The sequence below is a fragment of the Phoca vitulina genome, unplaced genomic scaffold (assembly GCF_004348235.1).
Source record: "Phoca vitulina isolate PV1807 unplaced genomic scaffold, GSC_HSeal_1.0 scaffold9, whole genome shotgun sequence".
Classification (NCBI taxonomy): domain Eukaryota; kingdom Metazoa; phylum Chordata; class Mammalia; order Carnivora; family Phocidae; genus Phoca; species Phoca vitulina.
This window is the reverse complement of record NW_022589712.1, coordinates 3,497,694-3,518,567: the sequence shown is the minus strand read 5'-3', so window position 1 is coordinate 3,518,567 and position 20,874 is coordinate 3,497,694. Positions and strand designations below refer to the sequence as shown.

At 41.9% G+C, this 20,874-nt stretch overlaps 1 protein-coding gene across 3 annotated transcripts in view; it reads right to left on the bottom strand.

The window, feature by feature from the left end:
• PDE10A (phosphodiesterase 10A) overlaps positions 1 to 20,874 on the bottom strand; it is a 587,662-nt gene that overhangs the window by 364,815 nt on the left and 201,973 nt on the right. The window lies entirely within an intron of this gene.

The following is a 20,874-nucleotide window of genomic DNA, read 5'->3' as shown; positions in this document are numbered from 1 at the left end:
GACAAAAAAAGAAGAAAGAAAGAAAAAAAAATGCCCAGCTTACTTTAAAGGGCAAATGAGACTAGCTTCAGACTTCCTGGTAAACCACAAGCCAGAAGATGGTGGGCATATTTCTGCTGTGATAGAAGAATGATATGCAGCCAAGCTGTCTTTTGAAGGCAACCAATAGACTTTTATATATATATATATAACTTTTATATATATGTAAATGAATATATGAAAGTCATATATGTATGCATGTTTTCAATAAATGTGCCACCTGTATGTATTTCTTGAAAAAATTTACTACAAGATGCATTCCAATTACAAGATGACCAAAAAAAGCAAGCCCACCCAGAAATCAAGACTGGGTAAAAAAAAAAACCAGGCAGAAAATCCTGAGACAAGTAAACAGAGCCGTGGGGGTGTTTGAACAGAGCCGTGCAGGGAGTGAAGGAGGGCCAGGTGAGTTTCTGGGGCAGAGGGCTGGGCAGAGGCATCAAGAATAAAGTTCCTGAGGCGAGAGTGTGCCTGGTGTGATGGACGGATCGAGAAGGCAAGTGTGGCGGGAATTTGCAGAGAGAAGGACTCCAGGGTTTTGCATGAATAACTGCGGGCAGGGAAAATGAACATGCTGCCATCAGTATGTATTAACCTGATGAAAAGGAAACCTAATGGTCACTTTAAAACAGTAACAGCTAACCAATAAAAATGTCATGTGGGATCAAAACTTGAGTGTGTCTTAGATTTCATTATTTGAACTCTGTTAAGCTTTATTGATCCAGGAAATACTGCGGAGCCCTGAAGTGCCCAAGCTCTGAAGCAAAACTTCCAGCTTGAATCCTGGCTCTGCCCCTGTTCATCGTGTAGTCGTGGGCGCCTTCCCCAACCTTCCTGTGCCTCAGTTTCCCAATGTGCCACGTGGAGAAACTGCGTGGTGTCACTGTGAGGGTGGTCTGTGTGCAGGCATGAACATGTAGCAGCATGTCCAGTACACAGGACGTGCTCAAGGAGACTCAGTTCTCATCTTCACGAAAGGGAAATACACAGAAAACTCAGTGTTTTATATGAAGTTTTTGCCTGGCATCAAGAGTCAGGGGAAGTGGTAGCCAGGAAGGATATCTCTGTATTTTTGGTGAAACTGTTATTGAAGATGTGACCATGGTTTTTAGATCTCTTTATGTGAAACTTACAAAATTAACCTTCCTGGTTTTGTTTTGGCATGGAATATTAGTGTCTGTTATCACAAAATTACAGTGTACCAGCCCTAGTGCAGGATGGACGGCATAGTAAATACCCTTCCACTTCGGATGAATTAACTCACCCTGTTCTCTTGTTCGCTGTGGGTATCCATGAACGTAAAGGTGAATAGTTTACTCCATGAAGCAACTAGACGTGGCTTTCTGACAAGAACTACCTTATGCCATCTCCCCCACCCCTTGCTTTACTATATAGGTTTTTCATGGTTTAAGCCAACCCAAAATGACACTCTGACAGTCTTTCATATTTTTTGACAACTCTCTCTCTCTTTTATTAGAAAGAGAGCACACAGGGGTTGAGGGTGTGAGGAGGGGCAGAGGTAGAGGGAAAGAGGGAATCTCAAGCAGACTCTGCACCACCACGGACCCAGACGCAGGGATTGATCTCATGATCCTGAGATCACGACCTGAGCTGAAATCAAGAGTCAGATGCTCAACCGACTGAGCCACCCAGTGGCCCCTTGATAGCTCTCTTAAGCAGTCTGTTGGTATCTTGGCTCTTAGGTCCCTGGTTCCCACTGACAGTTCTCTGGGATGCCAGGTCCTTGTCTGGATGATTAACTACCACCAGCTCCAAATTCCAAGGTTCTCATTGCCCACGAAGGCTGCATTGTTCCAGAAATGGCATGCCCCCCACGTGCCCCACACACTGTCGCTCAGTGCTACAGATGCTCTGGTTTCTTTCCCACTACCCGAATCCTCACAAGCCCTGTTCTCGTCCTGCGGAAAACCTCCCCAGCCATGCCCCGCCAACACCTGAGATATAAAACAGAATCAAGCAAGAAGCTATCGTATGAAACTTCTTCCTTGAAGAATATCCAGGATGGTTATTTATTTTGTTATTTATCATTTTAGGTTAGAAACAGCTTCCTTGGGCTGGGATGAAGGGGAAGGTTTCTTCCGGTTTTTCTGGTTGCACTTGTGTGAATTCATTCATGGTCTAATCTCATATCCTGTTTCCAGCATGGTTGCGTTGGGCTAGCTGGTCCTCATTTTCCATTAAACAGACTTTTCTACTAGCAAACTAGCTTCCACACTGTGCAAAGGTGTTGTCAGGATAAATGGCAATGTCTATAAAGTGCTTGGAGTTCTCTGAATAAAAAGCACAGAAGAATAGAGCATTAGCACGCTATTATTCTCATAAAGAGTGGGAGGAATTGCAAAGAGAAATCATGTCAAAGACGTAAGGAAACTTAAAAGTCTGAGACTTTAAAAGGCTGGGATTATTAAAACACCTGGTTGTTTGACAGGAGAAAATTAAACTGTTCTCCCATCTCAAAAACTATAATGCCACTTTCTCATTACTTACTGTACCCCACCACCTCTTCCTCCTGCACCAAGCTTTCACAGAAGTCAAGAACACCCCATATATGAAAAATTATTCTACCACTATACCATATAATGACAATCCAGTCTAGGAGGAAGAAGAACTATGCCCTTTTGTCAATAGCAGCACCTACAATTATAGTCATATGTAGGATCCCAAATGCAACACCCATGTGCCCAGGCAATTTTAACTTTCTGTTCATGGATATGGCATGAGGTTGTGGGTCCATGCAAGTCGAGGAGATGGACCTGAGCTATCAGCTTAAAACAAGGACTCTTCATGGGCTACATCCTCATGGAAGAAGCAAACTAGAAGGATTGATCTGCTGGAAAAGAGAACGTAAGGACCACATTTCTCCCTGGTCTCTTGGTGAAAAGAAAGGTCCCTGAGAAATAAAAACGTGATACATGCACGCAGCATGGATTTGTCACCTAAGATTATATAGTGTGTGCTGTGGGAACCCACATGCTGGGGAAGAAGCCTGAGGCTGGGCCTTTGGGAGGTGATACTCCTGGGACACCTTCCAGAAACAAAAGCAAGTCCCTCTGGAAGGACATTGCCACCACCTAAGCCACACTCACTTCCTGCAGAAAAAAAATGTCAGAGTGCAACCATCAGAAGAGGTGAGGAGGGGAAATTTGCATGGTGGAGACTCTGCACAACCAACTCAGAGATCAGCACTCCCCTGAATTTCAGAAACTAGAACAAGAAAAAAGCTATATAACTATTTGAAATTCTTAGAAAAGGATTCAGAACCGCAATCAAAAAATAAAATATTATGAGGAAAGGGAAATCTGAGGCAGATTTGGGAAAGAACCAAATAATAGCTTCTAGAAAGGAAAATATAGTCACTGAACATAAACAGAGGAACACGCAGCCTATTGGATGAAGTGTATGGGAGCAAACGGGTGAACCAGGAGGTAGAGGGGAGGGTTACCTAGAATGCAGCGAGCTCCATGAGCTAGGAAAGAGGAGAGGGATGGGGCAGGATGCGAAGCACAGAAGGGGAGCGTCCAGCATGTCCTGGATTGCAGCATTGGAAGGAGAAAACAAAGAGAAAGCCAGAGAAGATGTTTTCAGAGATAACAGTAGAGAATTCTCAAGACTGTTGAAAGCAGAAGTTCTCAGATTAACAAAGCATGAGAGTTCTAAGCAGGATAAATAGCCATGTGCTGGAGTTCTGTATCAGTCAGGGTTCTCCAGAGAAACCAAGTCAATAGGAGATACATCTATGTATATATAGAGAGGCCCTATGACAAGAAACTGGCCCATCTGATTATGGAAGTCGGCAAGTCCCAAATATGCAGAAATGATGTCCCAGTTGGAGCACAGAGTGGAAGCTGCCAGAGAAGCAAGAGAAGAGCGGGTGGGCCGGCTTAAAGGCCACCCAGCAGGAGAACTCTCACTCAGAGGAGGGTCAGTCTCTTGTTCCAGTCAAGTCTTCCACAGACGGGAGGATGAGGCCCACCCAAACTGGGGAGGGCAATCTGATTTGCTCAGTCTACTGACTTAGTGTCACTCTCATCCCAAAATACCCTCACAGACACACCTGGGACCATCTTTGACTACCTGGGGACCCAGTGGCCCCGTCAGATCGTCACATAAAATTAACCATTATGGATTCCTTGTTAGTGAAATTACAGAGCACCAAAGACAAAAGAAGAAATTCACAATAACCAGAGAAGGAAGACCCTTGACCTAACAAGGAATGAGACGTGGGCCTACAGGACCTTCTTCACAGATCAGAAGGTATTCACATAATGTCTTCAGAGTGAAAAATAAGTGTTGATATAGAATTTCTTAATCTCATTCAAGAGTAAAGGACAAAATGAAGATTATCACAGGGAGTCAAGGACTAAGAGCATGGGCATCCTGTAGGTAGGATGTCGGAAACCTAACTCGGAAAGAAGTGGGGGTCAGGGTAATAGCAGCAAACCCATGAGCAAATCCAAGGAAAATGGCAGTGATGGCGTATCCGAAAAAGAATCACTGAAGCATGGTTATTACTCCTGCTTTATCATTATAGTTGGTATCATTATTACAATCATGGTTAGCTAAAACAAAACCAAGTAGTATTCTATATTTATTAGGCAGATACAAATTCAAAAGTCTGACAAGCCCAAATGTTGACAAAGATCAGATCATCAGAAACTGTTGGTGGAAGTTTGAACTGATACGATGAATTTCAAGAGTACTTAGCAGTAAGTAGTAAAGTTCAATATAAGCATATTCTATTACTAGCAGTTCTACTCCATGGACGGTACATTTTTTTTTAAGGTGTCATCTTACAACATTTAAAAGTATGCATAGCAGTATTACGTATTACATAGGAATATATACACGCATAGTACAAGTTTTTACAAGTTTTAAAATCATCTTAAAAGCATGTGAATAAAAGCTGCTAAATTTAGATTAGTCATTTCTTGTGGAGAGGGAGGGAAGGAAATGGGATTGGTGACGGGTACACAGAAAGATTTATTTATACCTGTAATGATTCACTTTTTGAAAAAATTCTACAGAGCATGACTTCTAAATTTATAAGATTGAAAACCACAGACCAAGGGGTTTTCTTATTTCAATTTTTCTGATATTTCATTTGCAAAAATGACCTACTGAGACCATAAAATGCAGAATGCAGGTAAGTGTTGGCAGCAAGGTGTGGAAGAACAGCAGGATTTAAACTAAGTCACCTGTGTTTTGCTACAGGTCATGACAGTCATCACAGCAACTGCCATTTATTTGATGCCCGAGCAGTCTATACGCACGATCTTATTTAATTATGACACGTACCCTAGAAGTGTCATTTATCTCCGTTTCAGAGAGGAAAGAACCAAGGCTCAGAGAATTAGCTGACAGACCTGAATGCCTTGAAGCTCGGAACAACTTGTAACTGCTCCTCGGCGCCCTGGCTCAGACGTGCGAGCCGCCCCCTTGCAGCCCTAGGACTGTGATGGTTAATGTCTACCAAGTGCCTCTCTGTTCCAGGCCCTGCCCTGTCTGACGTCACTTAATATTACGACAGCAATTGCACAAATGGGGCTCTAGTCGTTACTCCTTTCACGCATAAAGAATGAATCACAAGGTTAAGCAATTTGCCCTTGAGCGGTGGCATCCTGATCCAAACCCAGACCATCTGACGCCAGAACCCCCCCCCCCCCATTAGCCCTGGCTGTGGGGCCAAAGCCGGGGGGCCTCCCACAGCAAGACCTGCCACTTGCCTCTGGCTGCCGACTTTATCTTTGAGCTTACTGACGAGACACTGGAAGCAAGTGTGTATCTAACCGTGACAGCACAGACCTGACTTACATCTCGGGCTACTGGCTGGCCCTGGGGTCAGCACGACCCTCCCCAGGACGGGTCCTCTTGTGCACGTGACCGGATCCTAGCTACCTGCCTCGATCTCTGCCTGCGCCGTGCCCTCTGCGGACTCGCACACCGTGACCCACTGTGGAAGTAGGGCTTGCCTTCCTGGGTCACGGGCAGGAACCAGACTCGGCTCCCACCTGCTCGCGCTGACCGAGACTAAGTTAGTAATTCACTGTGAGCGTCTAGCTCGTGCAGGGAGGTGTTCAGTCCATGCCTGCCCTGATGTCTCCTTGTCTTTTTATAGAAGAAAGAAAGGTGTTGGGAGTAACTTGTTGCAGAGCTGGGGACCACCAGCCGGGGTCTTAGCTAGCCTTTGTTATTAGTAGAATGAGTTCCTCAGTCATTTCATGAATAGTTACTGTGTATCTATTCTGTGCTGGTAACTACTCTAGGCACTTCCGATAAAGTACCTTATATTCAAGTGGCCTTAGTGTATAAAGTTCCCAGACCTGTCACTTTTTAAACCTTTTTCACTTTGCAGTAATTTTAGATGTACAGGAGAGTTGCCAAAATAGTGGCCAGTGTGTCGCAGTGCTGTCACCTGCTTCGCTACTGTTAGCATGTCGGAAAACCACAGCACTGGGATCAAATGAAGGAAGTAGCACTGGTGCGATACTAACCGAACCACAGGTTCTATGTGGACAGCACACTGTTGCAGTTCTACTGGGAGGACTGTGTGGAAAGTGTTTCTTATGGTTGTTCTTTGATTTATTGGACAAAGGCTGCCTGCGCCTGGACCCTCCGTCTGGGGAATCGAAGCATAAGCACCAGAAGAGACCAGAGTTATCGTTTCAGTTGACATTTGTGAGCCTCCATAAACTGGATCGAGACGCGCTTCTGCAGGCGGCATGGAGAGCACACGCTGCAGGTCCTCCCTTAGCCCTGCTCTTTCCTCCCCTTCTCCTGAGCTAATACAGTAAACAGCCTCCTAACGCAGACTCATGGACTAAACTGGCATGAGTCACAGCCAGTTAAGTGAGAAGTCAGGATTCAAATCAAGATGTTCTGACTCCCTATTTAATCTTCAACAGGAATGTTAGTAAATGGCATTATCTTCATTTTATAGAGGAAAAAATGGAGGGGCATGTGATTACACGCACTTTATTTTTATTTAAATGAGTATTCCATCGAGGACACTGAACAGGCTGCATCACCTGTGTTTATCCACACATAGGCCAATGGAACACGTGGGGAATACGTAACACGTGGGGAATACGTGGGAATAGGTGATTGTGACCTCTGGATAGTGATTTATCACCTCCGGATATTGCCTTTGGGGTAAAATTGAAGGTTCAGGGTAATCTATTTGAAAGGGCTATTTTTTGCAATGGTTTTAAAGACCCTAAGACATTAATCCATTACATATGGATTAAAATAATCCCATGTTTATAGTAGTGATACCTATAGGAAGAAGATTTCTTTTTTAAAAAAAGATTTTATTTATTTATTTGAGAGAGAGACAGAGAGACCATGAGCAAGGGAGGGTTGGAGAGAGAGGGACAAGCAGGCTCCCCGCTGAGCAGGGATTCCCAAGTGCTGCCAGATCCCAGGAACCCGGGATCATGAGCTGAGCAGAAGGCAGACGTTCAACTGACTGAGCCCCCCAGGCGTCCCAGGAAAAAGATTTCTAAATTTGTCTAATTCTTATGGTGTCAACACCTTGGAGCAGATGAGGCAGAAAAGCTTGCGTTTTGATATCTACAATAACTAAGAAATGCAGAGTAAAGACTGAGCTAGTTTTTAAACATTTAAAAAACATTTTTGCACATCGATACCTAATTTCCTTAATTTTAACTTTAGTCCTCCTAGTTTTTCACTGAGTTCATCCATCATCATTTGCTTGAGACTTTCTATAATTATTTCTACTTCCTATAAATATATTTCTTTCTATAAATATTTAATTTAAAATTGTTTTAGAGTTTGTTTATATGATTTGTGACATAAATAATGCTTATATTAATAATCTCTTTAAGACAATGTCTTATGCACAGAAAGCACTGAAGCCTAAATTTTTCACAAGCTTAAAAGCAAAACTTAATATTTTGCTTAAATTTGAACTCAAAATTCATTGAGTCATTATCTTGCTTCGGGTGGACACTGACATTCCCGCAGGAGAGAGGTCAATGTGTTTGAAGTTAGGTGTTGACCCAGACTCTTGGGGATGTTACATGACATAGCAGATACGCCATATCATCTTTTTATTTATTTTTTAAAAGATTTTATTTATTTACTTGACAGAGAGAGATACAGTGAGAGAGGGAACACAAACAGGGGGAGTGGGAGAGGGAGAAGCAGGCTTCCCACGGAGCAGGGAGCCTGATGTGGGGCTCGATCCCAGGACCCTGGGATCATGACCTGAGCCAAAGGCTTAACCACTGAGCCACCCAGGTGCCCCCATATGATCTTTTTAAAGAATAATAAAATTCCTGAATTCTGAGACACATCAGGCCCAGGGTTTGGGTACAGAGATTGTGGACCAATATAGCCTTTTTAATATTTCAAGTTACTTATTTTTGTTGTTTCCAGTCCTGAGACTCCCGGCTAACAGATACAAGTATTTTATTTAAAGGTGGTATTCTGATTTACAATATCATTAGTCATTTTTCAGGATACCTTTTTCTTTGCAACCTCTCTGGCACTCATTTCATTTTTAAAATAATGTTTGCGAGTTTTAACAGGATTGAAATGATAGCCCATTGGTGTTTTAATTCAATTTTATTTAGATACTAGCTAATTTAATTTTTCCAAATGATCTATAAAAATAATTTCTTGACATTAAGCACTCAGAGTTGTGGGGAAGTTCATACCACAGTTTCTTTATGTAAAGTGTCCCTGAATTTTCTTTATACATTTACATGTAGTCTTTAATTATTGTTGTGATGTGCTACTTATCTTCACATTGCCCCTCACATTTATCACAAGTATTTCTCCATGTTTTTAAATATTTTTAGTTGTATTTTAGTTGTACTGGTTTTCATGGCACAGAATTCAGTTTTCAGCTTTTACTCTGTAATCCCTTAAATTGCTTCGATTATTAGAATATTGTCATTTTTGAAGAGTTAACTGATATCCTTTCAAAACTAATAAAAATAATATCTTTACTATTTTCCTGACTTAAAAACAGGTCAACTCCTGGCTCAGATATGATTAGAAAAGTTAGTTCATTCCCTGTAAACCACTACTTCACTATAGATATGTTTAATTCATCGTATAAAATTTAGTCAAATAAGGTCAGAACTCAAATCTGGTTTATGGACTACAACCAATATGTATCTTAGGTTTCTCTCACTGTTTTCATTAATATTTTCACAGCTTCGAGCGGACTGCCTGATTGCACAGAGTCCTCTTTGCAATGCCTTCCAGCACAGTCTAGCCTGAGATCGGGGACATTCATGGTCACATAATACTTCCTAACTTAGTGACTGTTGTGTGCACGCCTCTTGGCTCCGAGTGGGTAGGAAGGTGGTATTAGGACTGATCCTTGCCCTAAAGTATGTTAAATTCACTGAGGAGGCCAGGAGACATTGCAAGTCAGGGCAGAAGGTCAGAAGCACCCAGTGAGTGACCCAAACACTGACGGTCTAGTTCAGAAGGACACAGCAGAGTGGAGGCACAGATTCGGTGACTTGCCCCAGACAGCCCTCCAAATACTATTTGTTAAACATGATTTTAAAAAACAACTAGTAAGACAAGCCGGGATAAATTAATACAAGAAGAAACTGGGATCTTAGGAAGTAAATTTAAGAATATTAAAGCCAGGGCCCATAACATAAGATTATTTGCTATACTTTCTAGGAAATTGGCTGGAGGACCGGCACGCATTTGAGCTTCCTGACAAATGAGGTCACGAGGGACATGTATACTAAACTCAAGTATGCATGTGATTAAAAACGGCCATTTGCTAGAAGAAATCAGATGGGCCTGGACACTTGTGTTCCAAACCCAAACTTATGCTCAATAATTTCCTAAAGTACACAGGATAACAAGCACCCTCTCACAACGAGACAGTCAAACGACCCAAGAGGACAACTCATAAAAGAGATTTTATGAGGAACAAAGTTAAGTGAAGGCCAGAAAGCCAAATTTCTGGTCATTTAGCTTGACTGCAGAACAATATTCAGAGTAGCTCATATGGTGAGGGTAACTGTGCAAGAACCAAGGCGTGATCATGGCTGCTGGAAGTTTCCAGAGGGGACGGTGGGGAGGGATGGGGAGGCAGGTGATGGGGATGAAGAGGCACCAACTTCCATTTATAAAATAAGCAAGTCCCAGGGATGAAGAGTACAGTGCAGGGAAAAGAGTAATGTTGTAATAATGTACGGTGACAGACGGGGACTAGGCTTATGAGCTGAGCACACATATAGAATTGTCGAATCGTTATGTTGCACATCGGAAACTAGTATAATGTTGTATGTCAACTACACTTCAATTAAAAAATTAGATGTTCTAACTTTTAAAAAAATAAGCAGCAAATAAAATGGACTGAATACTTTCTTGCATCCATTAAGATAATCAAAGGGCTTTGATCTATAATAGGTCGATGTGGTAGATGATACCGACAACTAGTCTGATGCAAAACTGTCCATGCAACTTGGTCATAATTTTTTAAAAATTCAGTCAGATTCAATGTGCTCATTTGTTCAGAATTATTGCTGATATATTCATAAGAGGGACTGGCTTATAATTTACTTTTTCTCTATGTCCGTGTCTGGCATTTCATATGATACCAGAAATGTCACACAGATGTCCCCCAGCACTGTCCATATGCAGGACAGTACTGGAGATGAGTGAGGGAAATCATGTGAATTATTGGGAAGGAAGATATAAAATTGTCACATTTACAGATAATATTGCTAAGTACCCAGAACCCCAGGAAGCATGAGGACAGATTGTTACAATTAATTCTAATTTGTTGGATAAAAGACCAAGTGCCTCCCTACAGCTAGTAACAACTATTTAGAAAATGTAGTTCAAATAATATGCTGTTTTGATAGCATCTACCAGTTCAGACTGACGAGCGTTAAATCTAATAAAAGGTGTTAATTATCTTTAAGCAAAAATTTATAATCACATCATGGAAAAACATTTTTAAAAGATCTAAATATATGAAGCGATACCATAATCATAAGATGAGAAGGCTCATTATTATAAAGTCATCAGTTCTCCCCCAGATTAGTCTTTCAAGTTCTACCCAATTCCAACATGATTCTCAACAGGGTCTTTCTACTAAGATGACTCTGAAAATCACCATGGAATAGCAAAGGGCCCAAACCAGCCAAGGTCATTTTGAGGAAGAGATAGTTGGGGGGCACTTACCATACCAGATATCCAGACATTCTAATCTATGGTGAACAGACAAGGGGGAAATTGTGTAGGAATGACAAACAGATGGAATAAAAGACAGAACCTAGACAGGCTCAGATACATGTCCATGGAAATTAAAAATATGACAAATGTACATTTTATTTTTTAAATTATTTCTTTATTTAAGATTTTATTTATTTGACAGAAAGAGAGAGAGAGAGCACAAGCAGGGGGAGCAGCAGAGGGAGAGGGAGAAGGAAGCTCCCTACTGAGCAGGGAGCCCAATGCAGGACTTGATCCCAGGACCCAGGGATCATGACCTGAGTGGAAGGCAGATGCTTAACCAACTGAGCCGCCTAGGCGCCCCTGTAAAATACATTTTAAAATAAAGTGTTCAGACAATTGGTTTTTGTATTGAACAAAATAGTAAAGTTGGCTCTCTGTATTGTATACTGAAATCAATTCAGGTGAGAAAAAGACCTTTAATATAAAACAAAAACTTCAACAGACTTGGAAGAAAAATGTGGAAGAGTGTTATTAGGCTGTAGGAGCACAAACCATACACATAATGGTTGACCAAAGTAAGAACTTTAAAAATAAAAAGTCTTCTGTTCCTTAAAAGGAACAACAAATAATGAAAATAAAACAGGACATAAACAGCAAGAAGATGCTTGTGAGTATAAACATAAATAGAAAAGGACAAGAATCTAGACTATTAAAGAAGAACAAATCCATTAGGAAGGACATCCAAAACCCAGTGGGAAATAAGCAAAAGAAATGAAAAAAAAAAAAAAAAAGCAACTACTCAGTAAACGTGAAAATATGTTTAAATCCACTAGTAATAAAAATCATCTTTAAGACCACTATGTACTATTTCTCATGAAGCAAACTGGTAGAAAACTAAAACCGACAAGTGCTAGAGAGAATGTGGATACATTTCTAATCGGTTTAATGACTTTGGGGGACAATTTGACAACAGCTGGTAAAGGTGAAGCTGCATCTACTCCATGACCAAATAATTACACTCCTAGATAACCTGTCTTCAAACACTTCTCACACATACAAGGAGATATGTACCAAAAATAGAAGCATTTTATAATAAAAAACAAAACAAAGCAAGAAGCAACTCAAACGTTCTTCAAAAGAAAAATAAGTCAAAGCAGATCTGTATAACAGAATTTCACATAACATTGGAAAAATAAATGCACTTGAGCTATATATCAACATCTGAAAAGAGCAAGGTGCAGGAGGACTAATACAAAATTTCTTCTACATAGTTTATAAATTGGCAAAATTTTACCAAATATTGTTTAGATATATGTGCATGTTTCCAAAGTATAAAAGCATGCCAGAGAGTGACAAACAGCGAATTTAGGACAATGACTGACTACCCGTGCTGCAGAAGGAGAGTGATGAGATTGGGGAGAAGATCATGTCCTGGGGGGTGGAGGGAAGGGAGGAGGAAACTTTTTTACATGTTTAACTGCGTGGAGTTACCTGGTTCTTCATGACACTGGTTTTTGTATCTTTCTGAATGCCTGAAGTAATTGGCAATACATTCACAGTGATGATATAAATGTGTGTGCATAGGTGTGCGTGTATTTTGTTGGGCCCCGCCCAATGTATTCTGTAAGCAGAGGCAAGGAATCTGCAGTGTTTTTTTTTTTTTAATTTATTTGAGAGAGAGAGAGAGCGCGCGCGGCACACGGGGAGGGACAGAGGGAGAGGAGGAGAATCTCAAGCTGACTTCGTGCACAGTGTGCAGCCCAACGCGGGGCTTGATCCCACAACCCCGAGATCATGGCCCCAGCCGAAACCAAGAGTCAGAGGCTTGACTGACTGAGCCACCCAGGCACCCCAGGAATCTGTGGTTTTGAAAAGCATCGCCGAAGCCAGAGCAAGGGGCGACTTGAAACTCACAAACACAGCACACGCCCTCAAAGACTTTTAGCCTGATACACACAAATATTAATAATGACCAGAGAGACATAAGTGGCATAACAAAGATACCCAAAACAACAGAGGTAGTAATATGTATGTGGGTCAAGGCTGGGGACAGTTTTAGACGTGGGTGGGGTAAATTGACTCATTCATTCAAGATTCTGTCAATGGTTATTTTTGTCCCAGGCATTACACAGAATTCTGGGAACGGCGCATGGAACACGATGGGCAAAATTGCTGCCCACTACGGTTTATATGCTCACGTGAACAAATGTTCAAGTAGGTAAGACGCAGAGGAGCTGGTTCCCTCAGACACCACAACTGGGGAGGGCTTTTCCTAGTGAAACATGTGCATTTCTTCATTCTTTCAACAAATAGTCATTAAAGCAAAGGGTGTGTGTCAGGATTGCCAGACGCAGCAAAGAGCAGTATCCTCGGACCCTGGGGTCCAAGCTCACCCTCCGCTTGATGGAAGAACACTTAGGCGCTTGCCAACGTACCCATCTACTTGATGGTCATCTTTCAAATGAAGGACATATATACATACAACTAATATGTTTTAGGAGATTGTAAGTCTTTGACATATCCGTAACACTTACCATGAACTCTGAAAATTCTGTATGAGGCTAGGATATATTAATAAATTGCTGAAAGAACTTGCTTTTGAGAATGCTTCTGAAAAATTCAGTGTTTTTTAAAAATAAATATTAAATGTAAAAAAAAGTTTTTTTAAAACCTTATTACAAATCTTGCTTCAAATATTTTCTATTCTGTCTTCCTGATGAGAATATGCTATACATTAATTACATAAAAATTAGAAAATTCACAAAATCCAAAAGAAATCACCACAAGTACACCACCTAGAGAAAGTGGTTGATTCTCCACTATATTTCCTCAGCATTTTTTGCTTTAAAATAAATATTAAAAATTAAAAGAACTATCTAATCAAATAAATTAAATTTTAAAATAAAAATGCTTAGAAATTAACATCATTTTTATTTTGTTTATATATTTATTTTTAAAGATTATTTGAGAGAGAGCACAAGCGCACCGGTGCACACACTGGTAGGGGGAGGGGCAGAGGGAGAGAATCTTCAAGCAGACTCCCCCCTGAGTGTGGAGTGGGTTTGGGGCTCCAAATCAGGACCTGAGCTGAAACCAAGAGTTGGATGCTTAACCAACTGAGCCACCCAGGCGCCCCTATCATTTTTAAATTATTAAAGAAACATAGGCTTTCATTTGAAGAGGTCAGACTAAGCACACATATTGATTTCCACTCCTTCATGAGACCACATTAAATTCGCAAACAGGGCATACTATGTGTCCTATAGTGTTCAAAATGTCTTCTTTACATTCATTCAATCTTCACATCAACCCTGTGAAGTGAGCAGTGATATTACACCCATTTTACAGATGGGGAAATTGAGGTAAGATTACGTTGTTTGTTAGTGGAGGAGCTGTTCTTTGAACTCAGGTAATCCGGCTCAAGTCCATGCTCAAAATGGTAAAAGGTAAAGTAATATTTTTTAGTGTATGGGGTAAATAAATCCACAACAGCAAACAAACAAACAAATAACAGATGGAAGGAACAATCAATCAAGAGATGAGAGAGTTTGACATATTTCCCAAAGGCAGAAGGAGATGAGACTGTAGGTGGGTAAAACCCAAGAGGATGTGGCCGGTGGGCACAGGCAGGAGTCCTGCAGCCGAAAAGCCCTGTGACCCAGGCTACGAGCCCACAGGCAGGACCGGGGAAGAGAGGTTTGACAGACTGTCTTCTTCATCCCCACTCTCTTCTCCCAACTCCAGAAAAATAACACAGAGCTCGTGTGGCTCAGCATTTATGACCGGAGGAGAAGCGGAGAACATTTCTCTAAGGAAACAAGTCTATCCACAGGGGGCCTCTGAGGCCGGCTGGAACATCGCAGCACTCAGGGCAATCCCTCTCACTGCTCACTTAACCCCCGGGTGGGCCTCCGTCCTCCCACCTTCCACAGAACCTTCCACGGAGCCATCCTGCTCCCGGTAGAGACCCGGCGGGGAAACAGACCTACTAACCTACTATTAGAGGAGCAATGCCAGACACCCAGAGAAAACGCCCTAGTCCCTCTTTCTTAAATAGGAATATTTTGTCTCCAAAAAGACCCATTAGCATTTAGCTGTCAATTCCACTTTTATTATTTATGCTGTTTGGGTACTTGGAACCCAGAAGTGTGAGATGGATCTTGCCCTGCAAATGGATACACAAATCATTAGAAAATATTAAGTGCTAAGCTGCCTAAGGCTCTAGGACAGAGGGAGACGTGCGGTCTGGGCTCTGTATTTGCATTTTGTTGTGTGGTTTCTAACAGCGTAAAGTGAGTGCACCCAAGTGCTCTCCTTGCACGAGCTCCGTAAGGTTTGCACTTTTCCCCCCTTTCAAATATTTGCCTTCCAATGTACTTCAGAGTCGCTTGTTCCGCTAAAACCACCACTCTTTTTTGTTTTTAATTTTATTATGTTATGTTAGTCACCATACAATACATCATTAGTTTTTGATGTGGTGATCCACGATTCATTGTTTGCGTATAACACCCAGTGCTCCATGCAGAACGTGCCCTCCTTAATACCCATCACCAGGCTAACCCATCCCCCTTCCCCCCTCCCCTCTAAAACCCTGTTTGTTTCTCAGATTCCATAGTCTCTCATGGTTCATCTCTCCCTCCGATTTCCCTCCCTTCATTTTTCCCTTCCTTCTCCTAATGTCCTCCATGCTATTCCTCATGTTCCACAAATAAGTGAAACCATATGATAATTGACTTTCTCTTCTTGACTTATTTCACTTAGCATAATCTCTTCCAATCCCATCCATGTTGATGTAAAAGTTGGGTATTCATCCTTCCTGATGGCTGAGTAATATTCCATTGTATATATTAACACCACCACTCTTATTTCAATGTTAAAGACATGACAGAAATATTTATGTTTTCTTGCCTGTGCCAGAAAGTTAAATATGTGGGCGGTTATCTGGCAAGAGACAAAATTCACAGCAGAAAATAGGTGTAGAGAAATGACACGGTGCACAGAGGTTCAAGAAGTTCAGGGTTGAAACCTGAGCACCCACTTCACTTGTGTGTGTGTGATCTGACCCACCAGGAAACAGGCGCCATGATTAGGAAATAGAATTACATCATCCCAAGGGACCAGCTGGAGAAGCAGCAGAGTGTGGCTCAATTCATGGACTCGGGTTTGGTCTCTTAATGTCTGCTATTGACACTGTGCAATATAGGTAAGTTACTTATCTCCTCTCTGCCTCAGTTTCCTCATAGGTGAAGCAAGGATGACAATAGCACCAATCTTGTAAAGCTGCTATGAATAAAGGAGTTAATGCACATTAGAGCTAGTACATGTGAGAACTGAATTTGGTACAAAGTCTTCAATAAAGACATAGCTGTGACCATCATCACCACCATCATCACCATCAACACCACCCAGCACCACCATCATCATCACCATCATCTTCATCATCATCACTATCACCACCATCACCATCACCATCACTATCACCACCATCACCATCATCTTCATTGCTGTTATCACCATCACCATCATCACCATCATCACCATCATCTTCATCATCATCACCATCATCACCATCACCACCATTATCACCATCACCACCACCCAGCACCACTATCATCATCACCATCATCACCATCACCATCATCACCATTATCTTCATTGCTGTTATCATCATCACCATCACCACGATCATTATCATCACCATCATCTTCATCATCATCACCATCACCACCATCACCATTATCTTCATTGCTGTTATCACCATCACCATCATCACCATCATCTTCATCATCATCACCCCCTCATCGCCATCATCCATGGACTATTTCTTCAAGTGAAGTTATTAAGAAACAATAAGTACAAAATGAGCAACTGTAAAAGCTCCTAAAACATTGGTCAGACCCCAAATATTTCCTGTTGGATACACCTATATCTATGCACGTTCCTCCTGGTATACTTAAAAATTCTGGCCACCACCCAAATCTAGTTTTTTAAAACTTTTATTGGTATATGAAAAAATTTCCTCTTCTAAATTCCTGCCTTTTAGTATTGACCATTTCTAATATTAAATGGGCAAAGAGAAATAGCACTACTGATTCTGAAATGCCTCCCATTTCCAACTCAAATACTGGCTCATTCTTTCCCTAGCATTTATTGCCATTTCTGGAAGCTACCTGGACGAACTCGTGTCTGGTGTTCAGATGCAGAATCTCACTTGGAGTTACTGGTCCTTACTGACCCATTTAGGGCTAAGTGTGATCTGAATGGGGAGATGGTGGGGCTGAGGGATGGGAAACGCTGAAGGCAGGGCAGGCAGGGGGTGTCATGGCTTGGGGCCAGAGGAGGAAGGTGGGGCACCAACCCTGTTCTAAAGGAGGGAGAAATGCTGGTGAAGGAGACGGAGGATGAAAGCCACAGTTCATGCAGAGACCAATGAGCGTGTGTGAATGACCTGAATTCCGTGGGAAACACAGAACAGCCCAAAACAAAGTGGTCAAACATGGCAAGTGAAAAGTGAAAGTATTTTCGTCCCCAGGAACTTTCCTGGACTCTCTCAGAAGCAGCCGTTGAGGGAGAAGGAGGCTGGCTGGTGGCAGGGGGAAGGGGTGCCTCTGGTGTCTGGCCTCCAGGCCAGGGGTGGCCTCATGGGTGAGCAGGGGTGCCCGCTGGCCCGGGTCTGGGCTTGGCCGGGAGGCTCACTCTCCCCACAGAGGGAACAGGTGGTCAAGTCACCCCAAGCCCCCCGTGACTGTAGGCATTCACCAGGCGACAGAGTGGAACAGACACTGTGTCCCCCTCCCCCCCAGCACAGCTGGCTGTCTCAGCCACCAGCCAAGTGTCGTCTCCCTCTGGGGATGTCCTAACTGGTCTCCCTGCAGGATCCTGGGCTTCTGGAGGCACTGGAGATTGCTCACGTTTGTAACCCAGTATCTGGCATGCAGTTGGTGCTTACTAAGGGAATGTGGAACTGAGCCTCCAATGTGTTTGAAACACAGAATGAAAATACCTTCCCAGAAAACACAGCAGAACAGAGCACTTTCCTGGTATAAAGAGAAGAGCTAGTATTCTCAACACAAACACTAGTAACGATGGGTATGCTGTCGGAGGCACGCATTGTCTTAGAAACCGTTTTGGAAAAAAGTAAACTTAAATTTTAACAAAACAGTTCTTATAGATATGGGCAACCAAAACATACTTAAAATATCTGCAGATATACATCTAACTCTCATTTTGGTGGCTCAGCACGTGGATTTGGAGGCAGGGCCCTGCGCGCCCTCCACCTACCACGTGAGTACGGAGCAGCGGCTTGGCAGCCGCAAGGCCCCGTTGGCTCCCCCGCGGAGTGGCAATCGGAATGGGACTTATTCATCGTCCTGGTGCAAGAATTAGTTAAATGAAGTATGTAAAACCCTTAGCTGATCACCCTTTTGGGGTCAAGAAAACATATTTCACTCCCATCTGAACATCTGCCTTACATCAAATCATTTAACCAATCTAGAATTAGGATTTCTGGGCACAGTGAATAAGCTGCTTTCAGATGGCCTGTATCTTGAACTTTTTTTTTTTTTACTGAAATTACAAAAAGTAAATTTTTGTTTCAATAACAGAAATCTATTTTTAAAATTGAACAGAAGCTCCGGGTAGTAAAATAGAGTTGTCTGTAGACAGACATGCTTAGTTAATACACAGTATTTGAAGTTCCATAGAGACTAATTGTGCTCTAACAAAACCACTGGGCAGTTTGTGACAAGTATAATTGACAATAAAAATTCACAACTGTCTTAGAAGACTTGCTTCCTTGGAGCCATTATTAATGAGAATCAGTTTCAGGAGTGAAAAAAAGAGGTTTTAAAAGTGATGTGAATTATATATCCCAGCTGCATAATGGCAGTAAAGCAATGACTGTCCATATCTTGGGTAATTAGGAAGAGTGGGCCTCTGATAATCAAGGTTGATTTTTTAATTTTTAAGTCAGTGAGGCATGAGGGAGCTGTACTATGTACTTGAATAAAACAATATGTATTAATGGTCACTTAACAAAAAAAAATCCTCTTTACTTTCTTACAAATCACTTCTTAACTTAAATATTGTACAATTTTATAATTAATGATACCTCAATAAAACTGGAAATAAAAATATAGATCCCCATGTCCTGTCAAAAAAAATCTAACTGAAAATATTTGTGTGGTTTTTGTTGGTTTTAACGTGAACCCATAAACTGGGAGCAGTAGAAGAAAAAGACCAGATCCATGTCTTGGAAATGTTCTTCCTCTACCTTAGATATGAAAGAACGTAAGAAAAAAGACATGGCCAGCCCCCGTTCCCTCCATTCTCCACTCTGGATGTGATAGGGCAAAGCAGAAATAAATCCTTTCAAATACTTTTCTCTTAAAATGTCCTCATACCCGCCATTCACAGAAACCTGGATGAAGCTGGTGTTCAGCAGCGCCCCCCTCCCCAAGACCTGTGATTGGAAGGACCAAGCCCTGAGCCTTTCTGTGTTTGCTCATGAAAAGCTGTACTTTTTATGAAATCTCTTAGTAGCAATTATTATTTCACGCTAATAGGGTCCTGACTCTCACCATATTGTAAAATAATAATTACAAGTTATCACCTTTCAAGTGCTTAATTAAGCTTACTTGTAAGACTTGTAAAATAAACACTTGCCCTGGGGAAATAAGGTCTTTAAAATGATCATGTAGCTGGGCAACTCAGCGACAAGCTCTCTGTGTTTAAACAAGTAGTTCTCAGAAGACTTCTCTCCATCAATGTCATTTCACCATCACTCCAAGATATTGCTGTTAGAATCACTCTTTTCCTGAAAATACAGGACAAAAAGCAGGGTGTCTAGTCTTTATTATCAAACAGGCTTCAAAGCTGTTCTTTACCTAGTAATTTGGAAGAACGGCTGAGAAACCATGGTTTAGATTCGGGAACCATGGGGTAAAGGGAAATGATGGTGCGACCATAGGAGGGAGGGAAGTGTCCCACCTCCAGAAGAGGGAGGATGCATGGAGACTGGGGGTCTCCTGAGTGCCCCCCCTTAGCCACCCCACTCATTCAGCACTTCGGAAGGGCGTGGCAGAAGCAGAAACATGTGCACAGAGATGCTGGAGCCTATTTTCCAACAATCTTCTTCCTGCCGCTTGCTCTGCTGCTCTGTACACGCAGGACTGACTGTCCACGGTATTGGAGTTCCTGTCCCGAGGCAAGTTCCAGCGAGGAACATGAACCCCGCATCCTAGAGAAATCAAGCCCTGGATGGAGCCCCAATGACTCAAATAATGCCAGATGAACCAGCTCTGGGGGAAAACTTGAAAATACCCTTTGACAATAAGGTAATGCTAGAAATGTCAGGAAAATTATTTTTAAATTTCAACATCAAAAAGACTGGGTAAGTTCTTTTGGGAAGACGGAGGTGTCCAGAAGCAATTTTTCTCTAGCAGATTTCCTACTTCGAAAATGTTTGTTTAGTTTTTGAGAAAGCTATGCATTCACATCGTTCAAAAGTAAACAAAACAAAACAAAACAAAACTACAAACAGTCGTATAGGAAGAGCTCACCTCCCATCCATTCACCATACTGCGCACTGTCCCCAAACAGCTGAGCAGTTGCCGTTTTCCTTTTGCATCCTTC